The sequence below is a fragment of the Podarcis muralis genome, chromosome 2, assembly GCF_964188315.1.
Source record: "Podarcis muralis chromosome 2, rPodMur119.hap1.1, whole genome shotgun sequence".
Classification (NCBI taxonomy): Eukaryota; Metazoa; Chordata; class Lepidosauria; order Squamata; family Lacertidae; genus Podarcis; species Podarcis muralis.
In genome coordinates this window covers 60242679-60262582 of record NC_135656.1, presented here as the reverse complement: position 1 = coordinate 60262582, position 19904 = coordinate 60242679, and the positions used below count along the sequence as shown (strand labels likewise).

General features: G+C 40.3%; 1 protein-coding gene across 30 annotated transcripts in view; it reads left to right on the top strand.

Annotated features, from left to right (window-relative positions):
* LOC114591309 (uncharacterized) overlaps window positions 1-19904 on the top strand; it is an 84380-nt gene that overhangs the window by 28818 nt on the left and 35658 nt on the right. For all 30 annotated transcript variants that reach the window (XM_077924566.1, XM_077924565.1, XM_077924563.1 and 27 more), the window contains exons 2-4: window positions 8839-8865; window positions 9492-9518; window positions 11163-11189. The gene's annotated coding sequence lies outside the window, so the exon portion shown is untranslated. The remainder of the gene's footprint in view (window positions 1-8838; window positions 8866-9491; window positions 9519-11162; window positions 11190-19904) is intronic.

Here is a 19904-nt window from a genome sequence, read left to right as displayed (position 1 = left end):
TCCCCACCCACCCAGCATTTTTTTCTATATATATTTTTACTGCTATAAATTAGTCTATAAATAAACCATTGTGTGTTTTTGTACTTTGATGCAGCATATGTGCCTTCAGGTGGTGTGTTGCCTATGGCAGGTCGTGAAACCCCAGGACAATCATATCCAGGGTGTTGACTCCAACATCCATGTGGCAGCCAGACGTGCCTTTGCTTCATTTAGCAACATGTTTTCTTCTTGTTGTTGCCAGCAGTTCAGCTCTGAAATAGAGTTATGTTGGCATGTCGTATGGATTAGTTCTATTTTGTGTCTGGTGTTTTCTGGAAGCTGCACTCAGACCAGAAAAGAAACCCAGGAAACAAACGGTTGCATGCCACCCCAATCTCTGAGCAATACGAGATTTCCAGGGGTTCCAGGCACTCACCCAGAGTCCATGTTTCCTTTCAGCAATGAGGCACAAAGACCGTGGTGTCCTTATGATTTGTTGTTGTTTAGTCGTTTAGTCGTGTCCGACTCTTCGTGACCCCATGGACCAGAGCACGCAAGGCCCTTCTGTATTCCACTGCCTCCCGCAGTTTGGTCAAACTCATGCTGGTAGCTTCGAGAACACTATCCAACCATCTCGTCCTCTGCCGTCCCCTTCTTCTTGTGCCCTCAATCTTTCCCAACATCAGGCTCTTTTCCAGGGAGTCTTCTCTTCTCATGAGGTGGCCAAAGTATTGGAGCCTCAGCTTCAGGATCTGTCCTTCCAGTGAGCACTCAGGGCTGATTTCCTTAAGAATGGATACGTTTGATCTTCTTGCAGTCCATGAGTCTCCTCCAGCACCATAATTCAAAAGCATCAATTCTTCGGCGATCAGCCTTCTTTATGATAGTTGGTTTATTCGCAAATATATACAACCTGAGGCTATGATGGAGGGGTTCACAGCATTAACACCCCAAAGGGTCTTGTTTCTCCCATAGCCGCAGCCTTAGATTCCAGCAGAAAATCAGCCATGGCTTTTTCTCAGCCTTTCCAGCCTGCATCTTCTTGTTCTAGTTCACATCACAGCCAACTCTGTCCTCCAAACTCCTGCTTTGTCTAACTAAGAGAAGGAGGAGGGGCACCGCCCACTTGCTGTCTGGCACAGAGCCCCTTTCCCTTGGTTCCTTAATGGCTCATCACCTCCCCTTTGTTCTCTTAATTGCCCGTTGGTCAGGTGATTACCCCATGGGGAAGCTAGCTTGACTTATATTTTGACCCCCTGCTGGATCCAAGAATTCAGGAGGCTTGATTAAATTCTAACACTTACTGGGTGCAGGAATTTAAGGGAGTCTGGCACCCTTGAACTCATAACAATACTTTGAGTTCAAAGTAAGAACCTGTGGGAGCAAAAGATCTTTCTGCATGCAGCCTCAGAGCAGTACAGGAAAATGAACAATGGCTTGATGATGAGAGGAGAAGATGAAAACCTCTATTAATATAATTTGAGTTACCACTTTTACCAACAGATTAACTGTTTTTCCCTACTGTTAACTAAGTTACTTCAAAGTTTACTTACTGTTTAAAAATTGTTAGACTGCAAACATGCAATCCCAACATACTTGAGGGTAAATCCCATATAACTAATATTCTTGGGGTTCATTCATGCTCTGGGGCAGATTTCCCCATATAGAGAGCTGCAGGTTCCAATGTTCTTGTTCTGTTGTAAGCAACAAAGCTAGCTCTTGACAGCTGTCCCACCACTCTTTTTCATACAGCTTCATTGTACAAACTCCAGACCGTCATGCGACAATGCTTAGTAATTCTTGTAAACAGTATAATTTGTTAATGAAGAATGGTGGATGTATATGCGCAAATGATAAATCAAATAAGCAGGTATGAACAGATTTCCTCAGTTCTGCACTGTTATTATTCTGAAATTCAATTCTCTTTGGATTGTTCGGGGAAGAAATGAATATTTTGCAGTGTTGATTCTCTCTTTCTCTTCCCCCTCTCAAACACACACACACACACACACACACTTCTCTAGAAAGGGGAAAGTTTATTCCTTTCAGCTCCATAAAAAAGAAGAAATAGCTCAAAGGAGTAATTTTATTTTCAACAAGGGTATTTTTAAAGGAGTAAACAAGCACTCCAATAGGAGTTTTAAAATATGTGTGTTTATTTCTTTTGTGATTTTTTTAGGGCCTTGCTTTCCTGTAACCTTTTTTTAAAAAATATCCCTAGACCCTAAGCTTAAAGGTTTAAGGTTGCCTTTCTGAAAGGACATGAATTCCTGAAGTAAAATGCTGGAACAACTGAGAATTCTGACATTCATCAGGACTGCTCCAGTCAGAAGTTCTGGTTATTTTGAATCGCAAAAAGTGGGGAGAAAGTTGACAGCCGAGAATTCAATACATATTCTTAGCAATAATGCTTTTCATAGATTCTGCCTACACCCCCAGCATGCATCATTTCAGACTGTTTGACTGAGCTGGTTGCCCTGTGAATTTTATTCTAAAGCACAGAGGAATGTGTTCAAATTTTGTTTTCAAGGTGGAAGTCCAAACTCCATGATTGCATTTGTGGTTATTTCAGATTTACGCTGGTAATGAACACCAATAACCTACTATGTATGTATTGATTTAGAGGAAGATGTAATGTGTGTAACATGTGGCAACTTTTATGTGCAAATATGAGTTAGAAAAGCATATCTGTTCTAGGGTCTTACTTTGTGGCTGCAGTGCTCCTAATTTGTACTGTGTAGTGATGGGTTTGGCACTAGAGAGGAAGATGAGAACACATGAGGCCAAATGATGCATGTGAGATGATCAGCTGCTTCCTAGATTGGATTGATATGCAAAGTGCAGTGGTTATAATAGATCCATGTATTTGGATTTCTTACACGATGTGCTGAGATTTGCTAAGCATTACAGAAGTGATCTTCACACACACACAAATGAAAATTCACATCACATGGTATATTCTACTAAATCCAAGATCTGAGTCTGCCTATTGCTATCAGCCAAGATGCAGCCATAATATGGCCATGGGACGTCAGCTTGTTCTTCCACTTTTCCTAAAACTTAAATAGCTGTGTAGAAGGTTATATAAAGCAGGGGCTTCAACAAGTCTGAGGAGTAGCTTATATGGTGCAATTATTATCTGGGATTTCCTTATTGTAAAGGGTACTGTTGCCTGCATGGGGTGCTTTAAAAACCCCATGCAATTTAGAATTGCTATTCTCTTAGCTTGGCTACACTCAATGGAGGAGCACAATTTCAGATAGCCATTGACTGACCAGTCTGCTATAGAATATGTGTGGCTGGATGAGCATGCTTTTAATAAAAAGACTGGTGCATTCTATGTGCCCAGCTTTGTATGCGAGTATTTGCAGAGGAGAAAAGTATAGGTCAAAGATGCGCAAGGACCAAAATTATAGTTCAGCATAAAACTAGAATGACAGTACTGACTGCAACTGAACAAAGGAGATTAATAGCCTGATTTCCCATGCAGCAACTGAAGCATTTTTTGTTGGCCTCTGTCCAAAAGAGGATACTGAGCAACATGGATATTTAGGCTGACCCTGCACAACTCCTTCTGGTCTTAGCCAATCGTTTTTCCTATTAGAGTACTTACTCATTTGAAGTATCACTGTGTAAAATAAAATAAACCCAAAATGTATGTCCAATACTTGTACTTGTGGCCAGTTTAAAGATAGATTTCCAGTTCAAGACTTTACAGTATAACCTTACCTCTGCAGAAAATAGTGGCAGAGCTTTGAAATGCTTAAAAGGCATTATAAGAGAAGTGTCATTTTGAGATTGCTGCCTCTCAAGGACTTGAAGGTTGTACTTGCCTCCTCTATTGGCAAAATGTTGCAGCGGTGTGGTGGCTGAGGGCATTTGTCTTCTGCCCATATTTTAGCGTGATGTGAGTGATCTGGGTATAGAACTTGCTGGGACAACTTTATGTGCTGATCAGATGAAAGGAGGGCCAGGTTTGCTCCTGATCTGGAACTGCTAGATTCAGATAACTACAGGTCTTTGCTTAAAGCTTATTACATAGTTAGTGGTTGTATCACATAGGGCAGCAGTGGTTTGATTATGCAGTGAAGCCCAACATTGGCAATCACCCAAGGCTCCAGATATAGAGAAAGCTTCAGAGGGAGGGTAATGTTGGGCTTAACAGTATGATCAAAGGCTACAAACAACTTCATCACCCCTCTGTGTATAGACAGCAACACAAGGTAGACTTAAGTGGCTGCCGCACGGCTCCAATGAACCCTGAATTCACCCTAAAATAATCAGATTCTGAAGTGGGATCCTCACTGGATCCACTCTGGGGTATATCTGGTCCTTGCTGTCCATAGTAAAACTCAGGAAAAGATCTGCTTCCATCTGCACTGCAGATGGATGTTGTGGGACTGATTATAGCAATAAAGGTCTGCATTTAAGCAAGAATGATGTCAGTGTGTCCCTCACCACATTACTCTGCCAAATGATTTCTCCCAATTTAACTTCACCATACAAAATGGCAGTATGAAAAATTATCAGAGCAATTGCCAAATTGTTTGAGGACACTCAGCGTGGACACTCAGTGGTGGAGTGACTTTACTTTTCAGCTGTCTGCCTCCCATATGCAGCCACTTAGGATACAGACGTGGCCTGGCACTGACAGATGACTGAAACTTTATTTTGATGTTTTATGAAGGCCCTATACAAGGGTGGCTATATATAGGCTTGGTTTATGCTTTTATTACTTGGATGCTAAACTGCAGGAGATGAATGTGCATACTGTACACGCTGCATAAATCACACAGTATTTCTAAAATCCCTTTTGAAATTGGTAATTAAATGAGTTGGTGTTCCGCCCAATTGTATGCGTGTTTACTTACCATCATATTCAGGGACTCAAGTTTCAAATCAGCATTGTGTTTTTTGGGTCAGTACGCCTCGGTACAGCATACTGCCACCTCTTTTTCCACCACCACCATCTTGCTGCCACCACTCGCTCGCTCGCTCCCCTGCCCCACACCTTTGCTGCTTCCTCCTCGATTGCTGCTGCTTCCTTCAGCTGCAGTCACAGCCTTCCAGAGGTGCTTTGGTGCATCCCTTACAATCACCCAAGTACCTTCTTGGAAGGTGCCTGACGATTTTAAAAAGGGCGTACCAGAGCAGAGACACTTTGGTGCGACCCTTACAATCGCCAAAGTACCTTCTGGTTGCCATACCTCATTACCATGTGGGGTCTGCCAGGCCCAGTCATTACAGGACTTTATCAAAAAACCTAAGGACCCATTTGGTTTGCTTGGCTATTCTGGTTGTTGTTGTATTGGAGTGCTGATTGCTTTTAGTAGCTTTTGTGTATTGGATTTTAATATTTTTCCACCGGATGTTTCTTTTATTATGATTACTGCTGTTTGTTATTCATTGCTGTTGCTTTTATATTTTATTTTATTCTATAAGCAGCAGTGAGAGGGTTTATCCTTAAAGACAATCTAATCTTCTGTGCAGTCAGGGAGATTTGATCAAGCATGCACTTCTAATGCTCTCAGTCAGGCTTCTTCAAACTCGGCCCTCCAGATGTTTTTGAGACTACAATTCCCATCATCCCTGACCACTGGTCCTGCTACCTAGGGATCATGGGAGTTGTAGGCCAAAAACATCTGGAGGGCCAAGTTTGAGGAAGTCTGCTCTTGGTGTTGCTTCTTTTAGAAAATGTTTAGGAATTTCAGGGCCACTTCTTTTGCTGTCATCCCTCCCCACTTCTTTCACCTTCCTACAAATTAATATTTTTTCCATTTCCTTTGACGCTCTTAATATATCATATGTGATGATTGCTGGTTCTTACTGTCATTATATTTGTATAAAGAAATAGCTTTTTTTTAAAAAAAAACTTACGTAGGGTTGCCATATCACAGCCCCAGAAAACTGAACAGCAAATTATTATGCAAATTGGACATAGTTGGACAATCTTATCTCATTTGTGTGATTTCTATTAAAAAAATATCTCTCTACTAGGTAAAGGTAAAGGTACCCCTGCCCATACGGGCCAGTCTTGACAGACTCTAGGATTGTGCGCCCATCTCACTCTATAGGCCGGGGGCCAGCGCTGTCCACAGACACTTCCGGGTCACGTGGCCAGCGTGACAAGCTGCATCTGGCGAGCCAGCGCAGCACACGGAACACCGTTTACCTTCCCGCTAATAAGCGGTCCCTATTTATCTACTTGCACCCGGGGGTGCTTTCGAACTGCTAGGTTGGCAGGCGCTGGGACCGAGCGACAGGAGCGCACCCCGCAGCGGGGATTCGAACCGCCGACCTTTCGATCGGCAAGTCCTAGGCGCTGAGGCTTTAACCCACAGCGCCACCCGCGTCCCTCTATCTCTCTACTAGTTGCCAAGAAACCGAGCAGTGACAAAAGAACCCATGGAAGGGCTTGTGGGTGTTTGGCGATTACAATGCCAGGGAAGAAAGAACTGACATATTAGCTCAGCTCTTTTACCCACTCTGTCACTACTTACTGGGTGACCTTGTTTTCTGTTTGCTCTAAAGAGCAGGACCCAAACCAGTAGATTCAAATGTCAAGAAAGCAGATTCCAACTAAATGTTCGGAAGAACTTTCGGATGGAAAGAGCTGTCCAATAGTGAAATGGACAACCTAAGAAGGTGGTGAACTTCAATGCAGTTTTAAAACCCTTTTTATATGGCCACCTGTCAGAGATCCTTTTGCTATGATTCCTGCATTGCAAGGAGTTAGACTAGATCACCATTTGAACTCTACAAATTCTATGATACTTTGATCATGGTTTTTTGATCTGCTCATTGATATCACACAGCTTCTTCTTTTATATAATTGCTTTTAATTTAAGAGTCCATGCATACACAAGCAGAAAAGAGAAATGCAGCAGTAGCAGTCCCCATCATCACCCAGAGTGGCAAATAAAAAGAGGCAGAACCTTTTCACCAACAAGCACTACCTTCACTGTTAGAAAGAAGTTAGAGGAGTGGAGAGGAGTTCAGCAAATGTTAAGCTCCATCCTTCAAGTGTTTAGGTAACCATTTGGTCCACTTAGCCACTCTTTTCCATTCACATGTGATGGTTAGGAGTGGCTAAGTGGTTAAGCATCATTGCCTAGAACAAAGAAACAACTTTGGGAGGAGAAACAACTTTTTTACTAAGTACCAGGTGATTGGCACACTTTCCTGTTTTTCTCTGCAACTTGAAATGTTCTTTTTCACATAAAAGCTTAGAATCTAAACCAGGTGATGCATTACCCAGGCACCATCTGCAGTTTCTTTAATCCAGATAATACTTGGATTTCTGGGAAATATGGCAACCCTGCTTTTACCACTGCTAGTAATTAATCATTTTTAAAATTAGCAAGCAGATGCAGTGAGGGACAACCTCCAACTAAAGTAGCACATTAAAGGGTGGGTATACCAACTCTTGCATGACAAGGCCAACTGGTTTCCATTTTACAAAGAATTAGAAAAGGATGTGGTCCCTCGAAAACAACCAACCAAAATACTGCTCAATAATTAAACACCTTTCGAAATGTCTAGGGTTTTCCCACATGATCAGTTTTGTTCAATTAACAGTGTACAAAGTCAACAAATTGTCTCTGAAGTTTGTACTACTGTCCTGAGGATATCACAATTTCACAGTACAGTATTCAAATTTGCAATATTATTTGCCCAAAGGAAATAGTATGTTTGTATGTATTATGTTTATTGTTTGGAATGTACGTCAGGCACCTAGTAAGTATTGCATGTGACTTGATTAGTGGCACAGCCTTCCTCGTTCTGCACTTACATCATTTCATTAATTTTTATCCCATTCTCTTCCTTTGAATTCCCCCTACCCTGTGCAGGAGTACTTGTTTAAAATGGTAATGGTGAGGTGCATCCATTAAAAAAACACACACACAAACACCATTGCTGTTGATTTTCTCATTTGGCTTTGTTTGTCATAATTTGCTCTGACCTTCTCCTGTGCTGATGTGTTAAGAAATACTTGTAAGGGGGGAGCATAACCATACACTCCCACACAATGAGGCTACTCCTTTCCATGTCTCTTGTATTTATTAAATTTCTATCCTCCCCTTCTTCCCAAAGGAGCCATGGGTGGATGTCTTGCTAGTTCTGCACCAATATTATCAGTACTTTTTGGTAAAAAACCAAATAAATCAATGAGTTGCTGGCACTCTTTTATCTTGATTGAAGTGTCATGGGTGCCAGGACATCATGGCTGCTATGGACACAAAAAACAAAACTAAAAAAGAGGTGCTGGTATTCTCTACTGGTGAGTACTGACACATCAAAAGCATTGATGATGATGATGATTTAATTTATGAATTGTTTCTCATGAGGCATCTTGAAGCACTTTATGATATAAAACATATATAAAACAGTTACATATATAAAAACAGTTGAAAACAATTGCATATAATAACATTTTTAATAAAAAATAACCTTTAAAATTAAAAACCAGTTTAAAGTATAAACAGCAGATACACGAAATCAGTTCAGATGCAGGACAGAAACCAACTTGGGATCAAAATTTTAGAAGGCTTGCTGGAAGAGGAATGTCTTTAGCAGGCACCAAAAAGCCAACAGAGAAAGTGCCTATCTGATATGCAATGGAAGAGAATCCAAAGGATGGGTAGCACCACACTGAAGACCCTGTACGCCAGTCTTGCACTCTTGTATTATTAGCCTGTAAAGGAGCTTTTTCAGAATTATTGTGCAAAGACTGTGATGCCCTCGGGACATGCTTTTTACTGATCACGTGGGAAAACCCTCTGAGGTGGAAAGGCAGGATTTACTGTGCTACAAAAATAATATTGCTTTATAACACATCGTTGTCTTCTTTTGTTTTAGGGGCCTCTTGGACTGGATGGCAAACCAGTAAGTTATGCTCCGAGTAACACACACACACTGTGGATGAATTAAAAGTGTCAGTATTCAGCTATATGCAAAACCATAAGGAGAAGAAGCTGCTTGGCACTGCTCCACGGTATCTAAAATCCATTGATTTAACTGTGTGAACCTAGTTGGGTTGTACTAATGGGCCCAGAGCTCATGAAAGTATTCTGAGAAATTGAGTATTCTGAGAAAGCTTTACTGAAGAATAAAATATTTGTGTTCTAATAAAACAAGAATAAAAACCGTCACCTGAGAGTCACAGCTGCTCTGTGGGCCCCAAATATGGTCTAGCTGTCAGTCACTGAGTTAGTCAACCAAGGTCTCGGCTTCACCACTTCAGATTGTTCACATGATTAAATGCATCTCTATAGAGGGGGGAAATATTTCACATACATAAATATATAGAAGTCAGGGGAAAGGGTCTAGCATAAATATCCACAAATAAAGACAGGGGAAAGGTTAAATCAGGGATGTTCCTCATCCCTACATTAGAGGTAAATGGCCCCTCTTTCTCCTTGAAATAATTTGTTTTAGTAAAAGTTGGAGGGGGGAGCTGCACTGTAGATTAATCAGCTACTTCCTTACTATCCTCTTGTTGATCTCTACAGGGGCCTCCAGGAGCAAAAGGGGAAAAGGTAAGATTGGTCATTCAGAACATTGCCTTAAAATTTCTTAAGTAGGTTCCTAAGCATTCTAATAAGAGTTGTGTCTCAATTCTTTCTTTTTTTAAATCATCTTCCTGTTTGGCCTTTGGGTCATATTGTTTCCTGTGTCCACTGTCAGCAATTTGCTTTTCCATACACAAGGCTTCTGTATCAGAACCTGCAGTCCCAGTTGCCACTGGGAATTCCCACTAGGATATATTTCTTTTGCGTTCCATTATTGAAGGATGGGGAATTTGTGGCCTTCCAGACCACATCTCCACACCCTTGGCCCTGCTGGTTGGGGTGGGTGGAGCCCAATGACATCAGGAGGGCCACAGGTTACCTGTTGCTGCATGGACCCTCTGATTTTGACATGATTGCCATCAAAGGATTCCACAGAACCAAAAGCTCCTTACAGCTCTAGAAATAAATTTTATATTGGGAGATGTACCATGTGACTGGTTAGAGATACACCAAATTATACATTTTCTAAATTAACCAAATATAAGGGTTCAAGCACTTTCAATGGTTTTGAGCAACTGCTCAACTCAACCAACCCACTGGGAAGGGCAATCACCTCCCAGCTGTATAACAGTCTCACACAGCTGGCTACACTTCCTCTCACTTCATTACGAATAAAATGGGTAAAGATTTTGGAGAAGAATTAGAGGAACAACTCTGGAAACAAATGGGGAATAAACTCCCATTTGGATGCTTCTCAATTAGAACTCAAGAAAATGCTTTAAAGATATCACGTTGCCCAGCCAAATTATATAGAATTAATTGTTACACATCCAAACTTTGCTGGAGGGAATGCAATTTGCCTGGCTCTCTGCTACATATATGGTGGTTTTGCCCAAAACGTATTCTCAAATGATGGAACAATCGCTACAACCAGACCCCAAATTAGCCCTACTATCTTATTTTACTCCTCAGTTTAAGAACATAACCAGCAAACACCTCATCCTCCACTTATTAACTGCAGCTAGATTAGTGACTGCGAATAATAGGAAAACTTTAAATGCAAATCTTTTGGAAGCCTGGATTTCATAAGTGTGGGACAACATGCTTATGGACAAATTAATTATTTCACAAAATAATCAGTGGGGGGGGGAGACTCACACCTTCTGTACGACATGATATCCTTTTATTGACTCATGCAACCTCATGGAAAGACACCTTTCATTTGATTGCCTTTCTTGGAGCATCTAAAACTACAACCATCAGCCCCTATTTTTCTTTCTTTTCTATACAACTACTAAGCTCTGTTTTCCTTGTATGGATGTGTTTTGTTTCCTGAAATAAAAAATCAATTTTTTTAAAAATTCCACAGATATTTTATCCATGCCTTGTCTTGATACCACAGTCCCACAGGAATTCCTTGCATGTGCCCTAACTAATTTTTTGCATATAGATCAGCAGTCCTTTAAATGGAAAGATTGAGGCCTTTGCATGCATGAAATGTGTGGACGTCCATCACATGGTCAAATGTTAATTTGTAAACTTCCTTCATTCAATTGGTCACCCTTTTCTATTGTATGTGGAAGAAATGAATTCTCCCATCACAGCAACTCTTAAACAACAAATAAATGAAATGGGGGAAAGAAGAATTATGATGACTTTTCTGTTTTGCAGGGGGATCAAGGAGACGTCGGCCCAAGAGTAAGCACTGTTCCTAACTATGAACATTTTTAAAGCTTATGTTAGAGCCTGGCTTTGATAAGCACAGACAGATGTACTTGCATGTGAAGACGAAACAAGGTGAAAAAGGAAAAATTGTGCGTGCAGCTGCACTTTATCATATTCATCCCACTCCACTTACGTTTCTCTATCTATCTCCTCTTTTGTTCTTCCTCCATCACTTTTTTTTTTATTGTCAGCTTACAAAGATCTCTAATGATGTCTATAATGAAAACAAATTAATTGGAAGAAGAGGATGACTATGATAACTCAGGAGGAAATTTGGTGCCTTAAATTCTTGGCATGTATTAGAAAATTGAAGCCCAAATTTAAGATGATTCTCAGCTGAATGAGATATTTTTTTAAAAAGGCAGAGAAAGAGCATAGGGCAATGAGGAAATTGATAGTGAACTTGTTTCATCTTTTCTTTTCTTGGTCCTCATCCATATGGAAGACTGCCTCATTAAACTATAAAAGTTAGAATTTAATAAACCTTTCTTAACGTCATACAAGCTAGCATATGGGCATCCTTCCTCTGACTCATTTTCTTTCTACTTAATTTTAATGGAGTGGGACTGAGTTCAGCTGTAATATATACATGTCCACAACAGGATTTCCACCTCCAGTGAACTGAAAAGATGCATATATTCTTTGTTTGTTTCTAGGCAAAGCATTGTTCTATTTCCCACCCCCACTCCTCAGGGATTTGCAATCAACTTTATTAAGTGTCTTCTTGTGCATTTGTATGAGGTAGAGACAAAAACAAACAAAACAAAAAGCCTGAAATGAATGAAGTGTTCTGGAAATTAGTTCAAAGAATATTGTTTTTAAACTTGAGAGTAGTGAAATTGAGCAGGCATAAACTGATAAATAGGACCAGGAGCTTTTTCACAGCAGCTTAGATTTTACAGCAAGTAAAATAATGAATGCTGGTATGGGAAATTATAAAATGGACAGGCCAAACTTAGCCAGCCTATGGGTCAACCCTTCACCTAAAGGCTCCATTTGGATTCTGAGGATCTCTGCATCTGTTTTAAAATAAGTTTCTAGCCTCCATGAACAAAGACATTTGCTTGAAAATGTGGTAGCAAAAACCAAAGCAAGTTGAAAGTGCAGTCCAAATTCTTTTTTTCTAATGTCGCAGTTTTTGTATTTAAGGATTGCAGTTTTGGAATAGTAATAGTCACAATTATTTGTCCATAGTAGGGATGTTTTCATGGGAGAGGTGAAAAATAGGCAAAAGAACTGTTAACAATTTTTTGCCAAGCTTTTATCATTATTAAATGGCAATTATTTATTGCTGGAACTCCGCTGCTTATGCTTTTAAAAGGTTTGCTATCATTAATAAAATCAATAAACGTAATCCATACTCAAATACAGCACAAGCAGGAATCTGGAAATGAAACCAAGCACCAGTCCCTCCAGGTGACAAAGGCTACACAGAATGTCAAATATATAATATGCATATAGGTATGATATTGCATTTATTCCATTCAGAGAACATTGATCCCATTTCATAGCTGAAGAACACTGAGGCACAAGAAGACATGCCTGGTTCAATATTGGCTAGTGAATTCAAGGCACAGAATCCTGCTGCTGTTTTGCCCAAAGTGGCTGCCATGGAGAACAGCCTTTGCAGCTACTAGGGAATGGAGAAGCCTGTTGTTTGGCTTCAGCATGCGCACGCATGCTGTGCCAATGCTGCAGATTGATTCTGTACAGTGGTGCCCCGCAAGACGAATGCCTCGCAAGACGGAAAACCCGCTAGACGAAAGGGTTTTCCGTTTTTGAGTTGCTTCACAAGACGAATTTCCCTATGGGCTTGCTTCGCAAGACGAAAATGTCTTGCGAGTCTTGCCATTTTTTTTTCGCTTCCCCCCCCCCTTTTTCTAAGCCGCTAAGCTGCTAATAGCCTTTTAGCAGCTCAGCCGTTAAGCCTTTAATAGCCGCTAAACCGCTAATAGTGCTAATCCACTAAGCCGCTAATGGGGTTGCTTCGCAAGACGAAAAAACCGCTAGACGAAGAGAATCGTGGAACGGATTCTTTTCGTCTTGCAAGGCACCACTGTATCATCTCCTGTGAGGGCAGCCATATAGCTGAGTAATCCAGGAATATGCTAGACATTAGATCAGCCTTTGCCATCCTGATACCCTCCTCATATGCCATCAAATCAGTACAGTGTAGGTGAAAAAACCCGTCAGCAAGGCCAGTAAATCAATGAGCACTGAAAAAAACACTGATGAGATTCTAGAACCTTCTAACTTTATAATTCAGAATGTTATGGAGGCCCTTGATCATAGGAAGTACAGTATACCCTATGTGTAATCTTTTTAAGCTAATATAACTACTTTGAAAAAAAATGAGGAATTCCTTTTTCAAATTACACAATACTCACTGTGATACAAACTACTGTGAAATATATTCTGTAGGGGAAATGTTTCCTGTACGTTATCAGAAGTAGGACAGCACACTTTATATTATGATATTGCTCTGTTTCACGTGGCAAATTATATCTGGATGCACCTCATAAAGTAGGATTTAGAGGCTTTCATCCTCAAACTATCTATGTAGGAAATCTTGTGCTACTTTATGAACAAAGCCATATCAGTATAAGTTCCTGGGACAAGATTATACCTGAAAGAGTAGTAAGGAAAAGGTGTGTGGTGACTGGTGATGCCTGGTATCTGTTCCTAGAAGAGAGTTGTCACCATTAAATATAAACCATTGAATGGAGACCATTCAGAAATATGTTACGTTTTAAAAAGATGGAAAACGTTGCAAGCAGTCCCCAGATGTTATCAATTACGCATGAAAGCAGTCTGCATTTAGAAGCATTCATGTTATGAAATATGTTCATGCCCCAGTTTCTCAAATGCGTTGTATCCCTTGGGGAAACTGAGCTCCAGTCGCTCAGCAGGATCATCAAGTAATCAGATTATGGTACTAACTGTTTGTGATTTTCTCTTTCTCTCCCTCTCTCTCTCTCTCTCTCACACACACACACACACACACGTACAAATGTTAATGATTCTGGATGTTTAGGACATTTATTTGGCTCCTCAGTCCTTCTGTTTTCTCTTCCAATTCCTGGGACCTTTCCTGTGACACCACCTGGCCTCAATTATCTTTACTTCCTTAACTTGAGCAATATCTCTTCTTTAGCCTCAGTGATAGACTTTATTTCCTAAAGTTGTTTCCTGGTTTATATGGGAGGATGCGTTATTTCAGATTACATGTTCTGTGGTGGCAGTAAAGAAAAAACAATCAGCAGCTGCTAATGCCTCTGAGAGAAGGAGTTGTCTTAAGACGGGGTTTTTTAGAGACAGAGTAATAATTTAATTAAAATGGAAATTGCATAATTTTCTTTTAGCGCATCCTGTTCTGAAACAATGCATTAAGCTTGAGTAGTACTTGAGTAGTGGAAGTGATGGTATTCCAGCTGAACTATTTAAAATTTTAAAAGATGATGCTGTTAAAGTGCTACACTCAATATGCCAGCAAATTTGGGAAACTCAGCAGTGGCCAGAGGATTGGAGAAGATCAGTCTACATCCCAATCCCAAAGAAGGGCAGTGCCAAAGAATGCTCCAACTACCGCACAATTGCACTCATTTCACACGCTAGCAAGGTTATGCTTAAAATTCTACAAGGCAGGCTTAAGCAGTATGTGGACCGAGAACTCCCAGAAGTGCAAGCTGGATTTAGAAGGCGCAGAGGAACCAGAGACCAAATTGCAAACATGCGCTGGATTATGGAGAAAGCTAGAGAGTTCCAGAAAGACATCTACTTCTGCTTCATTGACTATGCAAAAGCCTTTGACTGTGTCGACCACAGCAAACTATGGCAAGTTCTTAAAGAAATGGGAGTGCCTGATCACCTCATCTGTCTCCTGAGAAATCTCTATGTGGGACAAGAAGCTACAGTTAGAACTGGATATGGAACAACTGATTGGTTCAAAATTGGGAAAGGAGTACGACAAGGCTGTATATTGTCTCCCTGCTTATTTAACTTATATGCAGAATTCATCATGCGAAAGGCTGGGCTGGATGAATCCCAAGCCGGAATTAAGATTGCCGGAAGAAATATCAACAACCTCAGATATGCAGATGACACAACCTTGATGGCAGAAAGTGAGGAGGAATTAAAGAACCTTTTAATGAGGGTGAAAGAGGAGAGCGCAAAATATGGTCTGAAGCTCAACATCAAAAAAACGAAGATCATGGCCACTGGGCCCATCACCTCCTGGCAAATAGAAGGGGAAGAAATGGAGGCAGTGAGAGATTTTACTTTCTTGGGCTCCATGATCACTGCAGATGGTGACAGCAGTCACAAAATTAAAAGACGCCTGCTCCTTGGGAGAAAGGTGATGGCAAACCTAGACAACATCTTAAAAAGCAGAGACATCACCTTGCCAAGAAAGTTCCGTATAGTAAAAGCCATGGTTTTCCCAGTAGTGATGTATGGAAGTGAGAGCTGGACCGTAAAGAAGGCTGATCGCCAAAGAATTGATGCTTTTGAACTGTGGTGCTGGAGGAGACTCTTGAGAGTCCCATGGACTGCAAGAAGATCAAACGTATCCATTCTTAAGGAAATCAGCCCTGAGTGCTCACTGGAAGGACAGATCGTGAAGCTGAGGCTCTAATACTTTGGCCACCTCATGAGAAGAGAAGACTCCCTGGAAAAGACCCTGATATTGGGAAAGATTGAGGGCACAAGAAGAAGGGGACGACAGAGGACAAGATGGTTAGACAGCGTTCTTGAAGCTACAAACATGAGTCTGCCCAAACTGCGGGAAGCAGTGGAAGATAGGAGTGCCTGGCGTACTCTGGTCCATGGAGTCACGAAGAGTCGGACACGACTAAACGACTAAACAACAACAACAGTACTAGCTTAATGCATCTATTCTGTTTGACAACATCTTTCTCATGGAAAAACATGGTGCCAGTATTCTTTTCCCAGTTCAAAATTACAGTTATTTTTAAAGAATTAGCTCAGACTTTCCCAAAATGTATTTCTTTTAATTTAACTGAAACTGAAACAATTATGTTTGAATCTGTTTCATCAATCATGCATTTTGCATGATCTGCTTGCATACAATTCCCCAAGCATTTTCAGTTGCTTTCAAAGCAAAACAAAAGAAATTCAGGCTCATAAATTTTCAAGAAGACAGTGGTGAAGGACAACAGTATGTTTTTTAAAATTTATTTTTAAATTATTATTATTTTTAATATCCATTTTTCCCATCCTGAAGGAATCATTCAAAGTGCCTTAACAAGCAAGCAAAACACACAAATAAAAATAAAAATGTCTTAATTAAAATCCATGAGCAACCCAAACAGACTTAAGAACATCAAAAACAGAAAAGTCAAAAGGCTAGAACTAGGGTTGCCATATATCCATAATTTCCCTGGACGTATCTGGAATACTGCAGTCGGCAGCAGTGTCTGGGCATAAATCAGAAAAAAAATGCCCAGGAAAATCTGGGTGTATGGCAACCCATGTCGGCAGTGCCGTTTTTGCTGATTTTGCATAAAAATAGCTCCAAAACGGCAAATTCTTTTTGGCTAAAAATGTTCAACTCTGAGCAAAAAACATCCCATCTTTGTGGCCCAGCTTCCTTGTTTTCACAGTAGTCAGTCAGATGCTACTGGGAAGCCCACTAGCAGGACATGAAAGCAGCAACTCTTCACTGTTTTTGTATCTCAGAACAGTGCTTCAGAACGTGAAATTAAGTGTCTTCTGCTGAAATTTGATAGGGCTTTTTAATGAGACTGAATTTCTGGTTGAAGCATACAGCATTTGCAACAAATGGAGAGGAGTGTTGCTGTACTGTTGTTTTGCAAAACTCGGTCAAGTGCCACGGTTTGTCCTGTTACTGACTAGCTTTTACTGAATTTTTATAAATATGCCTGCACACAGAAACAAGGAAGGAGCTGATAATAAATATACCACATGTAACAGTTGACAGTTACTGCAGTATATTTAATAAAAGTAAAAAGAAATGGGGAAACTGTATAGAATGGGCATTAAAAAAAACCTAGCAATGCTACCATTGTTATCTATGTACTAAATCAAATCAAAATGAATGTACAAGACATTTACTAGAAAACAAGATAATCAGTGTATGCAAAAATACATCCAGGGGGAACCGTGAAGTATTTGCAACCCATAGCTATGTATTTCCAAAAAGTCAGTGATATATTGGGCATTGACTAGGATTGAAATTCCTCCTCCCAGTTCTCTAGAGGAGCCTTCCCCAACCTGGTGCCCTCCAGACATTTCTGGAGTACATCATCCCTGGTCTTTGACCATGCTGGCCAATGCTGATGAGGATAGGAGCCCACAGCATCTGAAGAACACAAAGTTGAAGAAAGCTGCCCTAGAATAAAGCAGTTGCTTCCCTCTGTTGTTTTAGTGTTGTTCAGAACAAGAACCAAGGTTCTGCTATGCTGTCAAGAGTCCTCCCTGTTGTCAAAGTAGTTAGAAATAGGATGTGGAAAGAAAGTGGGTTCTACTCTCATTAAGTCATGCAACCGTTTTACTTAAAATCATGACCATTTGTTTCCAAGAGTGTTGCAGATTGTCTTTGCTCAGCCCTGGGCAACATGAGTTGTTTTCTACAAAAACAACTTAATTTTTTTTCAAATTTCTTTTCCAAGAGGTGCTTCTTATTTGGTGTTGCTAGCAGTTATACCAAAACAAATGTGTAGATCTCGCATGTTGATCTGTCCTTCAGCTAAGATTTTAATCGTTCGTGTACTCAACTAAAACAATTTACATGCAGTTCAATGAGACTTGCCTCAGGACAGAGGATGAGGATATGAAAATGTTACATCTGTGTTGCAGATGCTACATGCAACTTACGACTTTGCAGACAACCCGCAACCAGACTCATGGAAGCACTGGTAGTTCTTCCATGGTAGTAGACAGTCCCTCCCCCCACCCCCGTCCTTTTATCGAACAGGGGAGCAGTGCTTCTGGTATCCAGTTCTGTAATCTGGTCCACATTCCACGTCTAACTTAATTACATTTTAGGACTAAATTGCTTGACTCCAGGGTATTTATATGCTGTTGGCAGGGGGGGGGGGACAACATTTGATACATGTAATGATACTATATGAATTAGATTTTTTAAAATCCCATTTGATTTTTCTTTCTTTTATGAGGAAGATGAGCTTTACAGAAAGCACCCATAACCATATACAGAAATTATCTCCTTTCTAGTACATCAAGCAGATGAATTGAGTTTACTTGGCTGTCAGGCATTAGCATTATCCAAACGGGTTGACTGGCAAAGCAGTCAGGCTCATGCTTTTCTATATTTAAACCACTTGTAAGTATGTACAGTAACTCAAGTTACACTTTATTTTAGGGCTTAACATACTTGGATAGAAATGAGATTTACTGTGGCTGACAGGTTGGCATACAGCCCTGTGAATGGTTTTACAGTTTAGCTCAAATCTCAAATACAAAGATCGTGTAGTAGAATCCTAGGAATGCTTACTCTGAAGTAAGTCCCACTGTATTCAATGGGGCTTGCTTTCAAGTAAGCTTATTTAGAATTTCAAATTCATATACGTAGTTAAACAGACACTCGGGTCACTTTCAAAATCCTAATATGAGAGTAGAAAAGTTTGAAAATTGAATATTTAAACATCTGTACTCAAAATGGAAAACATGAACTCCCAAATGGTTACAGTATGCCAGCATTAGAAAGCTGGAATTCTTCCTTAGTGGGTATATATATCAGTTGCCAAGGAACACACGTGCCTATAAAATCACGGTTGCTGAAGTGATAGCAATTCTTGCCCTTTAAAGAAATGTTGAAAAATATCTTAAACTATGTCCTGTGAAGCTGAGGAATTAGTAAGATTCCCCACCCACCACCACTGCCGCCATTATTTTGTAGTTCTGAAGTCTGTGATACTGACCTAATGGAAAGCTGTACATTCTGATACCACCTATACAGCTATTGAACAATGCGTCTTAAATCTATTGTTGCTGTTCCATTTATTATTTCACCAATTGTTTGTTCCATACTGGGCTCCCTCTCATATATTATGCTGATTGAACCATTTTTCTCTACCATCATAACATTTGTCTTGACCTCTTTGTCTTTCCTGCCACACATTGACTAGATGGCTTTCCCTCGCCTCAGTCATGGATTTCTCTCTGACCAGCCTATTTTTAGCCGACGTATCCTTAAGGTAGAATCACTTTTAATCTTCTGGCTTGCTGTGTTTTCTTGTGAGGTTGCTTTTTAAAAACTTTTCTAATTTATGATCTGATAATGCCTCCTTCATTTCCATTCTTTCCTTCTCCTGTTCTGTTCTTTTACAATCTAACAACCACCCCCCTACAGTTTTACATTATATACAAAATGGAGCAATTGCCATGACAACTAGAATCTGAGGGGGGTTTTCCCCCATTGCAACAGCGCCAAAAATAATAATAGAAACATTCACAGGTAAACATGAACTAATGAGAGACAGTTTAAAGCAGTCATCCCATTAACCATAAGCAAATTACTCAGCCTCATCGTGTTGACAGGATTTCACATTTGCTTTCATGAAAGCAGATCTAACATTCTTTGTCATCTACACAATCAAAGCCATGCTGAATGTCATGATGACTAGTAGACTTTCCCAAAGATAAATACTTTTCCCCTGGCCAGAATTGCATTCTCTCAATTACAAT